This window comes from Eretmochelys imbricata, chromosome 9 (assembly GCF_965152235.1).
Source record: "Eretmochelys imbricata isolate rEreImb1 chromosome 9, rEreImb1.hap1, whole genome shotgun sequence".
Classification (NCBI taxonomy): Eukaryota; Metazoa; Chordata; order Testudines; family Cheloniidae; genus Eretmochelys; species Eretmochelys imbricata.
This window is the reverse complement of record NC_135580.1, coordinates 56,466,790-56,477,192: the sequence shown is the minus strand read 5'-3', so window position 1 is coordinate 56,477,192 and position 10,403 is coordinate 56,466,790.

The following is a 10,403-nucleotide window of genomic DNA, read 5'->3' as shown; positions in this document are numbered from 1 at the left end:
AAGGAGATTCAACCACCTCCCTAGGTAACGCATTCCAGTGTTTCACCACCCTCTTAGTGAAAAAGTTTTTCCTAATATCCAATCTAAACCTCCCCCACTGCAACTTGAGACCATTACTCCTCGTTCTGTCATCTGCTACCATTGAGAACAGTCTAGAGCCATCCTCTTTGGAACCCCCTTTCAGGTAGTTGAAAGCAGCTATCAAATCCCCCCTCATTCTTCTCTTCTGCAGGCTAAACAATCCCAGCTCCCTCAGCCTCTCCTCATAAGTCATGTGTTCTAGACCCCTAATCATTTTTGTTGCCCTTCGCTGGACTCTCTCCAATTTATCCACATCCTTCTTGTAGTGTGGGGCCCAAAACTGGACACAGTACTCCAGATGAGGCCTCACCAATGTCGAATAGAGGGGAACGATCATGTCCCTCGATCTGCTCGCTATGCCCCTACTTATACAAGTTCTATACACCAGTTCTAATTCTGCCATTTTTCCTGGTAATAAATCCTTCTCATGGATCAGGTCCCTCTTGACAACAGAAATTTCTATACCAGTATCCCTCCAACCTTGGCATACTTTGCCATTAAGCTTAACAGCACGCATATGCTCACTGCTTGATTGCGTAGAAGCAACCTTTACAAATCCTGTGTGGTAAGAGGCAGCAGCCTGGGATACCCCTGTGCTCGGAGAAGCAGCAGGTTCATGTGTTACCTGCTCAGTTCCCCACTGCATCCACCTTTTTGTCCCACAAATACTCTTTTACCTCATTGTAGCATTCATGCAAGGTTCATGCACTTGGCAACATTCAGGGCACACCCGGAGTGTTGTGTAGGAGCAGTGCACACACGGCTCCTCTCAAGGGCATGAACCTTGGAATCTCACCCAGATGACATGAACCGTGGGAAGCCTCCCAGGACTGGGCTCAAGGCCCGAGAGCAAGGAATGCGGTAGATAGATATCGGTAAATAAGAATAAGAACAAAGCCAGTGTATTCCTTTTATCTGTTGGAGTATGTAATGCGCGGGGGGAGAGAAAGAATAAAAGAGAGGGTGGAAAGCTGACAGGAGACCAGCCCATCGGCAGACCAGCCTGCTTGCTTACTTAAAGCCTTGTTCTGTCTGGTATTTGAACCGCAACACATCATCACTGCACATATTTAGGAACTGCCCCTGAGGAACCAAATTGCACATTTCTTCAAAGCCTGTAATGCCTTTTCCCCTCACCTACTTGACTAACAAATCCTTCATTTCATTTACATAAAGTACATTACTTAGTCCAGTTCCCCTCTTAAGGCTCCTTAATTTAACCCTGTAGGTTCCAGGTGTAATCTGAAAATGTTTCAAAACCAATTCCTTAACGGTACCATAGTTTGAAGCATCAGCAGTAGGCATCTTATTGAATAAATCCAGAGCTCTTCCAATCAATTTTGCTACCAAAGTAGTCATCTTTTGATCCTCGGGAATCGCATGGAGAGTGCACAGTCTCTCAAAGGTGATGACATTTTGGGCAGTATCACTGAATTCATCATATGGTGGGAATAACCGTTCCCATTTGTGGACTGTTGGGGAAGTGGAGCCAGCTGCTGAAGATTTTTGATTCTTCCACTCCATTACAGCAAGCTCATGCTTCTGGGTCTCAATATGGGCCTGTATTTCTTTGACTCTTAACTCCAGGAATTGCTGCCTCTCTCTTTTCTTTTTCTCCTGGGCAGCTTTCTGTGCTTCAATCTCAGCCTGTTTCTGGTTCTCAGTTTCTTTGTCTTTTAAGTCCAGGGCTTGCTGGTGGGCTGCCTTTTGTCAGCCTCCAGCTGCCTGAGTTCCAGGGCTTGCTGGTGGTCAGACTTCTTTTTCCAGGAGAGATTTTTATGCTTCAATTTGGACCTGTTTCTGGGCCTCAAATTCTTTGCCTTTTAACTCCGTGACTCTTTCATGAGCAGCTTTCTCCCTGGCAATTTTCACATCAATTTCCATTTGTCTTAATTCCATCTGCCTTTTGTGTTCATTTTCCTTCTCAGCAATCTGCAGCCTCTGAAGTTCTAGCTTCTTCTGAGCTTCACTCTCACTCATTTTGCTTACTTTTCTGTCCTTATTTCCCTAACCCAAAATAAGCAAACAGAAAGTAACAAACCAGTAACTCCTTTGTCTGTTCTCCAGCCACCACGCTTAAAACTCACTCAAACTCACTACCAGTGTCTCAAAGCAATCAGCTGTGCACATATCCTGTTTGACTACACCACTGTGATGGGTTCTGTCTCAGAGACCCCCTTGAGACTGCCCCCTGATGTGCTGAGACTATCTCTGAGCCCGTTTTCCCTGCCCGCCTGGGGCTTCCACAACCCTGTCTTGTTGAACCAGACAAGGTAGCCTGCTGCAACACAGACCCAAAGTTTGGTTAATGCCCTCAAATCTGAAGACTAAACAAAAGAGCTCAGCAAGTACTCCTGTCTCCAGCACCCAGACACCCAGCTCCCAATGGGATCCAAACCTCAAATAAATCTATTTTACTCTGTATAAAGCTTATACAGGGTAAACCCATAAATTTTCCACCCTCTATAACACTGATAGAGAGATATGCACAGCTGTTTGCTCCTCCAGTGGTTTATTTGAGGTTTGGAGTTAGTATTCTGCGCTACCCTGCGCATGGAGGTCCTGGTGGGTGCGGAGGTCTATCGGAGGGGGACCCAATACTGCAGTGCCTGCCACCGCCTCATCGGATGAGGGGGAGGAGGCGGGTTGTCTGGGGCCTCTTGGAGAGCTGGGCCCAGTTGCCCTGTGCCAGCGACCTCAGTGCCTGGACCAGGAACTGGAGTTGGAGGGGGACCTGAAGCAGGGAGAGAAGCCATCATGGGGTGGGTCAGCTGGCGGTAGCCTCTGGCACTCGTGGCTCAGATGGGGCTGAACGAGAAGTCCCAGACAGAGCACCCTGGGCTATTGAGTAGACCCTTGAGTGGGACCTTGTTCCTGTGCCTGCCAGTGTCCAGCCCCTTAGTCCATGTGGCTGTGGTCCAAATGGCAGCATTCTGAGAAGCACGAGCCTGCCTCCGATCCTTTAGAATGAGAGGAAGAACGTGATGGCCATGGTGGTGCTGAGTGGATCTGCGCCAAGTCACGTCGATGAGGCGATAGAGAGTGGTGTCACGATGCTGGGGAGCGGTGCTGGGACCTGGACGGTACTAAGATCTGGAACCGTGACTGGATCTGTACCTGGGCCAAAATGATGAGCGGCATCAGGTCTGGGATCGGCTCCTCAACGGCGACTGGCACACGGAGCGGTGCCGAGACAAGTGCTGCGAGTATGAGCAGTGTTGCGATGGAGAGGGGTGCCAGGATTACGAGCAGCATCGGGAGTGGGAACAGGGCCGAGAACGGAATCAGTGCCACAGCTCGACCGACGGTGCCGGCAGGTGGATGAGTTCTGGCTTGCCTCGGGGCAGTGCCACATGTACAGGTGCCGGCGCCTTGGTCTGAGCTGAGTGGATGCCGATACTGTCAAGATAATAAGATCCCTTGCAGCCGCAGAGGTATCTGGTGTAGGAGGCAACTGGACCTCAAGTAAGCTGCAAGTCAGGGAGTCGGGGGGCACCTGACTCAACGGCACTGCCCCTGGGGCCTGAGTCAGTGGTGCCAAAGCTGCAGGTTATGCTCCTAGTTTGTAAGGATGTATTAAATGTATTAAATTAGAGGAATTTCGGAGGGCCAGGACCCAATATGGGAAAGGATAGTTACAAAATTTAGTAGGGTCTAATTTATGATGCCTTTCTTGTTCAACATAAAACACTGCTATTTGTTAGGACTCTGCAAAAACCTGTAAATAAGGAATATATGCATAGGAAAAAAATAAAATGTGAAGGCCATTTTTGAAGCCAAATGGTCAAGGGAGAAGGAGTGAAAAAACTAAAGAGACTGAAGACTCAGAGAGAGCAGAGAACCATCAACACCCATCCATGGTTGAGGAGGGGCAGACTGACAACCCTGAGGTGAAGGCTGGCAACGTTAAACCACAAAATAAAAATTAAATCAAAACCAGACAGAATGACCCTCAGGTGTCACCAAAAAATAACACCAAATTAAGAAGTAACCGATCACAAACTGACACAGAAAAATCCATAGACTTCAACAACAAAAAAAAAAGACTATAAGAACAGAGTGCTTTGTCATGGGACTTTGGGTTCGTCTTGACACTACTCCAGGAGCTTCGGATTGTGACCAACAGAGCCCGGCTCCACTGTGTGACCAATCTGGCTGGCCACTAGATTGATCCAGACTCTGGATTGGTAACTATAAACATCAACTGGCAGGACTGTGTGCATGGACTGTGCGCATGGGGCGCGGGGGGTGACTAAAAAGAATATGTTAGCTGTATTCTCAATAAATGCATGTTGCCTTCTCCCCTATAAAAAGATCTCGTGTGCTTTGTTTAAGGATAACATTTTTGGTGGAGAATTGTGAAAGGGGGCAGAATTGTAATTGTTGTAATTGTTGAGAATACTGCTAAAAGGTATACCATACACTCAAAAGCGATTGGTCATTCAGGTGTGCACACCCCCGGTCATAGAGATAAACAGTAAAGAGGAAACTATTTGTGGTTAATATTAGTTAATTGTTGGTATTCTGTGAACTAAGAATTTTAATGATTCAAAGGTTTAGCATTCCTCTCTCCACCCCAAACTGCTAGGGGAGAAATAATTGAAGGTGGGTATACTCCCGATCGTAGCAGGGCCAGGCAATAGGGGAAAACTATACAAATAAAATATATACAAACTGTCTAGGTATAAAGAAAAGGAGTACTTGTGGCTACAGCTCACTTCATCAGATGTAGCTCACGAAAGCTTATGCTCAAATGAATTTGTCAGTCTCTAAGGTGCCACAAGTCCTCCTTCTATTTTTGCGAATACACGGCTGCTACTCTGAAACAAACTGTAAAACTGGTGCTTTAAGAGCTAAAGATAAAAAGTGCTAGGTAAACATTAGGTGTTGTTCGCATCATCTCCATTTTACAGATGGGGAATGGGAGGACAGATTTCAAAGGCACTTGGTGTAAAGATGCAGAGAGGAACCTAGTGCCTAGCTGCATCTTTAGGTACCTAAACACCTTTAAAAAATTGGCCATAAGTGACTTGTCCAAGGTCACACAAACGTATGGTGGAGCAGGAAATTGAGCCAGGTTCACTTGAGCCTTGGGTCTACAGTACAGTTAGGTCGACATAAGACAGTGGTCAGCAACCCATGGATCATGATCAACTGGTCGATCCTGAAGCCTCTGCTAGTCAGTCGTGATCTCTGGGCCACTAAAAGTCCGGTGGTGGAGCGAGGCTCAGTCAGACTGCCCTGGCCCCACACTGCTCCCAGAAACAGCTGGCTGCTAGCATGTCTTCACAGCCCCTGGAGGGAGGAGGTGAGGGGGAGGCAGCTCCTCATCCTGCCCTCTCCCCACCCAGCAGCATCCCCGCAGCTCCCACTGGTCAGTTCCTGGCAGAGACCCACTGCCCCCTCTCCCACAGGGGCCGCAGAGACTTGCCAGCAGCAAGCCACTTCCGGGAGTGGCATGGGGCCAGGACAGGCAGGCAGGCTGCCTGAGCCCCACTGTGTCGCTGACCTGGAGCCGCTTGTGTTAAGCGCCTCCTGGCTGGAGCCTACACCTCGCATCCACTCCCACACCCCAACCCCCTGCCCCATCCCGGAGCCTCTCCTGCACCCAAGCTCCCTTCCAGAGCTTGCACCCCCTCACTCCTGCACTCCAACCCCTTGCCCCAGGCTCAAGCAATGCACACACCACAGTTGAGAATGTGACAATCCCTGAAGGATTTTGGAGCTCAAAACTACAAATGACACGAATAAAAAGTAAAGCTCAGTGTAAAATTGTGCTCTACTCTGGGGGATCGATCTAAGATATGCAACTTCAGCTACAAGACTAGCGTAGCTGAAGTCGATGTATCTTAGATCAACTTAGAATCATAGACTTCACATCCTTGCGGCACGGGATCGATGGTGGCCACTCCCCCGTCAACTCTGCTTCCGCCTCTCGCAGTGGTGGCGTTCCAGAGTCGATGGCAGAAAAGATCGGGGATTGATTTTTCGCTTCTACATTAGTGTATAGAATCATAGAATCATAGAATATCAGGGTTGGAAGGGACCTCAGGAGGTCATCTAGTCCAACCCCCTGCTCAAAAGCAGGACCCATCCGCAATTAAATCATCCCAGCCAGGGCTTTGTCAAGCCTGACCTTAAAAACTTCTAAGGAAGGAGATTCCACCACCTCCCTAGGCAACGCATTCCAGTGTTTCACAACCCTCCTAGTGAAAAAGTTTTTCCTAATATCCAACCTAAACCTCCCCCACTGCAACTTGAGACCATTACTCCTTGTCCTGTCCTCTTCCACCACTGAGACTAGTCTAGAACCATCCTCTCTGAAACCACCTCTCAGATAGTTGAAAGCGGCTATCAAATCCCCCCTCATTCTTCTCTTCCGCAGACTAAACAATCCCAGTTCCCTCAGCCTCTCCTCATAAGTCGTGTGTTCCAGACCCCTAATCATTTTTGTTGCCCTTCGCTGGACTCTTTCCAATTTATCCACATCAGTGTAGACCAGTGTTCAGTGGATTCTATGACATTAGGTGCAGTGTGACTATATGACTCCTGCACCAAAACGCCCTTCCAGAGCTTGCACCTCTCACACCTGCCCCCAACCCGCTACCCCAGGCTCAGGCCGGAGTTCCCTCCCACACTCCAAACCCCTGTCTCAGCCCCATGAAAGTGAATGAGGCTGGGGGAGAGCAAGCGAAGGAGGGAGGGGGAATGGAGGCGGGGGCCTTGGGGAACGATCATGGCCTTGGGGAAGAAGCAGGGTTGATCTATCCTGGGTTGATCGTAAATTTAAAAAGTGATCTTGTGCATAAAAACATTAGAGACCATAACAGAGGGCATCTTACATCGACCTAGTTATGTCAGTGTACATACTACGGCCTTGCTCCTGCCGATGTACATGCCCCAGTACAGCGACATAATACTTTCACCTCCTTGAGAGCCGTAGGGCTTACGTCCTGTTGTGTAGTTAGGGCAAAACAAACTCTACGTAGACACTGCGTTACTGACATTGTCAAGGTTCCTTCCCCACTCCGAACTCTAGCGTGCAGATGTGGGGACCTGCATGAAAAAGCTCCTAAGTTTATTTTTACCACCTTAGGTTAAAACTTCCCCAAAGTACAAACTATTCTACCTTTTGCCCTTGGACTTTTGCTGCCACCACCAAACGTCTAACTGGGTTTATTTTATTAGGAAAGAGCCTGTTTGGAAACATCTTTCCTCCCAAAATCCTCACCAAAACCTTGCACCCCCCGCTTCCTGGGGAAAGTTTGATAAAAATCCTCACCAATTTGCATAGGTGACCACATACCTAAACCCTTGGATCTTAAGAACAATGAAAAAGCATTCAGTTTCTGAAAAGAAGAATTTTAATAGAAGAAAAAAATAAAAAGAATCACCTCTGTAAAATCAGGATGGTAAATACCATACAGGGTAAGTAGATTCAAAACACAGAGAATCCCTCTAGGCAAAACCTTAAGTTACAAAAAGATACAAAAACAGGAATATCCATTCCATTCGGCACAGCATATTTTCTCACCCATTTAAACAAACATAATCTAACGCATATCTAGCTAGATTACTTACTAAGTTATAAGACTCCATTTCTGTTCTGTCCCCAGCAAAACCATCACCTAGACAGACCCAGACCCTTTGTTTCTCCCTGCCTCTAGCTTTGAAAGTATCTTGTCTCCTCATTGGTCATTGTGGTCAGGTGCCAGCGAGGCTATCCTAGCTTCTTAACCCTTTACAGGTGAAAGGGTTTTTCCTCTGGCCAGGAGGGATTTTAAAGGTGTTTACCCTTCCCTTTATATTTATGACCGACATCAGCTCTTGGCTGCTGCTGTGTGTCCGTTCCAAGCTGGGCTGCCATCCAGTCTCCCAGCTACGGCTGTCGCTGGGGTTCCCCACTCCCTACAGAGAGCTCTGCTGCGCTGCAACCCCCCCGGCAGGAAGCCCGACGCTTGGAGCACAGTTCTCCCGCCTCCAGCTCTCAGTTCTCCCCACTGGACGCGAGAGACGGCTTCCGTGCCACCCACTCCCGGCTGGGAGCAGGAAGGCAAGAACCCCGACGAAACAGCTGGGCTCCGGGCTGGGAGTTACGTGGAGTTGAGAGTTAAGTCTGAGGCTACTGCTCTAACCCTGAGCCCTCCTTTCCCTCTCATGTGCCTCCTTGTCCTATCTGCTATGTATTATTATCGTTACCGAGAGCTAGAACAATGCTAACTGGTCAGATTCCATATGCAGTTTATCTGCTGACATCCAGTTTTGGGGGAGCACGTCCAGAGGCTAAGAGGCACCATCACCATACAAACAAATAACAGTACCTACTTCTTATACAGCACTGCTCATCACTAGTTCTTACAAAGCATTTTTACAGTGAATTGTGCAGGTAGCGAAACTGAGGCATACAATGGCAATGTAACGTGTCCCATGTCATGCAGCAGGCCAGGATCAGAACAGAGCCCAGATCTGAGAGTCCTACCTAGGTGATCTATCCCCTAGACAATGCTGGTCTGTTAAATATATAATAATAGCAAGATGTATTGACACAAGAGGGGATACAAAAGGAAATTTGTTAGCAGCTTTCAACTACCTGAAGCGGGGTGGGGAGGTTTCAAAGAGGATGGCGCTAAAAATAGTTCAAAATAGTGGTAGATGACAGAACAAAGAGCAATAGTCTCAAGTTGCAGTGCGGGAGATCTAGGTTGCTTGTGTTCCAGGACATAAACATTCAGGATATGAGTTAGTTAACATGTGTTAACTCTTTAGTTACAGCAGAACAGAAAAGGCTAGTCTAGACATGGCCTCAGAAGAGAAAGTCTCCAGTCTTTTAATTTTTTCTTATGCATATTTTTCAAGTGTCTGAAAAAAACAAACAACCTCCCAATATCCTAAATTCCTAAGGGATTTAAAGGGGACAGCTGGGATTTTATCTAAGGGGGAACAGAAATTGGGCCTTTTCAAATCTCGAGTCACTGAAATAAATCCGGTGAGAGGACAGTCGTGCTTCTATAATGAGTGGCTGAGGAGAAGAGGGGAAATCTGTCAAGTGAAATTTGGATTAAGTAAAGTTAACTGGGAATATAATGGAAATTTAGTACACGTATTGGAGATGATGAAAAACAAGTGGCAGCCAAAGGAAGAGAAAAACAGCATTGCTAGCCCCAGGCGTTCATAAATCAAGTCAGGCTCCGAAAAATGAGTCCCGTAGTAACTCACGCGATTAAAAGGATGCTTTTGCCTTCAAGTCTTTAAACCTTAGACCCACAAGGGCAAGAAATTAACTTTTTTAAAAAATGGAAGCTGAGAGTTTCCCATAATCACATCATTCCAGGAGTTGGGGCTTTAAGAAGAAAAAGCCCAAATATCCCGTGACGTGATAAAAAAATCCACAAGAGTTGACAATGCTGGGAAATGGGGGAAGGAGAGATCAAAAACACAAATACAGTTGCTTCATGTGCTAGAAGCAGGAGGGGGTCACCTGCGGAAAAAATATTTTTTAAAAAAAGCCGTAGGCTATTTGAGTGGTTAGAGCGCTCAGCTGCCATATTACTGTCTCCTCTGTGTGACTCCTTGGGCAGCAGCTTGGGGTGTGGCATTGCCAGCACTCAGCACCTCCTCTTGTTCTGCAGCAATATGTCCGGCCTGGCTGTAGCAAGAAGAGTGTTGATAGGTCCTTGAGGGAGCCATTGCAGTAGTCCTCGGATCGTCACTGTGAGGGACCTGGCGGAATACAATGGACATAGGCAGTGTTCTGAGTACCTGCAGGATATGGCGAAGCTGGTAATAAACGATCTTTCATCACAATCACAAAGTCACAAAGAGTTTGCATTCTGGGTGACTGGAAATGGGGAAAGGGTGTGTGTGCGCGATTCAGTCAGGTGCTTTTGAACCTTACTGTATGATTTCTTTCGGCGCATCAGATGCTCTGACGAGGGACGAGATAAACACAAGCTAAACTATGGTTAACCTCCTCTCCCAGGAAGGGAATAACATTGTAGCAGGGACCACGTCACTGAGGCGCTGAACACTGTTCATTCAGGAGCTAGTGGGATGACAGTCTTGAGCCTGAGGACGTGGAAGGGGCTTGAGGAGGTGAGTGAACAGGGGCAGACCTGCCTCAGTGAATGGGAGAGGCTTGGGGTCAGCCAGGCTCTGCATGGGGGAGGATTCCCAACACCCTAACAATTCCGCCTCCCGAAAGAAAACACCATCCAAGGCTCCTTCCTTCTCCCTCAGCTCTTCCTGTTACTCCCCCAAACCTGTGCACTGCTTCTAATAGGTGCAGAAAATACAGTTCTGTATTGTAATTTAAATGAATTACA